This window comes from Arachis duranensis, chromosome 10, assembly GCF_000817695.3.
Source record: "Arachis duranensis cultivar V14167 chromosome 10, aradu.V14167.gnm2.J7QH, whole genome shotgun sequence".
NCBI classification, from domain to species: domain Eukaryota; kingdom Viridiplantae; phylum Streptophyta; class Magnoliopsida; order Fabales; family Fabaceae; genus Arachis; species Arachis duranensis.
The window spans coordinates 23320824-23321527 of record NC_029781.3 but is presented as its reverse complement, the minus strand read 5'-3'; positions in this window follow the sequence as shown (position 1 = coordinate 23321527).

Sequence of the window (704 nt, the reverse complement as noted above, 5' to 3'; positions counted from 1 at the left end):
CAATTGCAAACAAGAACTCCACTGAAGCCAAACTGGCTTACCCAAGCTTAATCTCTTTGCTATGTAAAGATGCTGTGGTGAGGATGGGAGTAGATGATTTCATCCCAATTGAGCACCCAATCACCAAGAGGTCAATAGAAGGACAAATGCAAGATAACTCTATCAAAAGGAGGGCGCAGGAGTTCCTCCATGAACTTCCTGAAATTGACTACTGGACTCGTCTAGAAGCATCTGTTGCCAAGCTGCAAGAAGCTATGGAACAAATTAAGGAAGAACAGTAGAATCAAAACTACATGCTCTGCAAATTGCTGAAGGAACAAGAGAAGCATGGGCGTGAGCTACAGGAGTTGAAGCGCCAAAAGCTCTCCCTTGAAGGATCAAATACCTCACAAGTTGAGGGAGCATCCACTTCTCAAGATCAAGGTTGTTGAGTTCTAACTCTGTGATAATTTCTATCATTAAGAGTCTATTTTAGAGTAATTTAAAATTCTGTTTTCTATTACTATTAGTCTTATCTTATATCTATTTTTAAGTCTTATTCTTAATTCATGATTAATAAAATTTAAGGTTCATGTCTTAAAGCTATGAATGTCCTATGAATCTATCACCTCTCTTAAATGAAAAATGCTTTAATCACAAAAGAACAAGAAGTACAGGATTTCGAATTCATCTTTGAAACTAGTTGAATTAGTTTGATGTGGTGA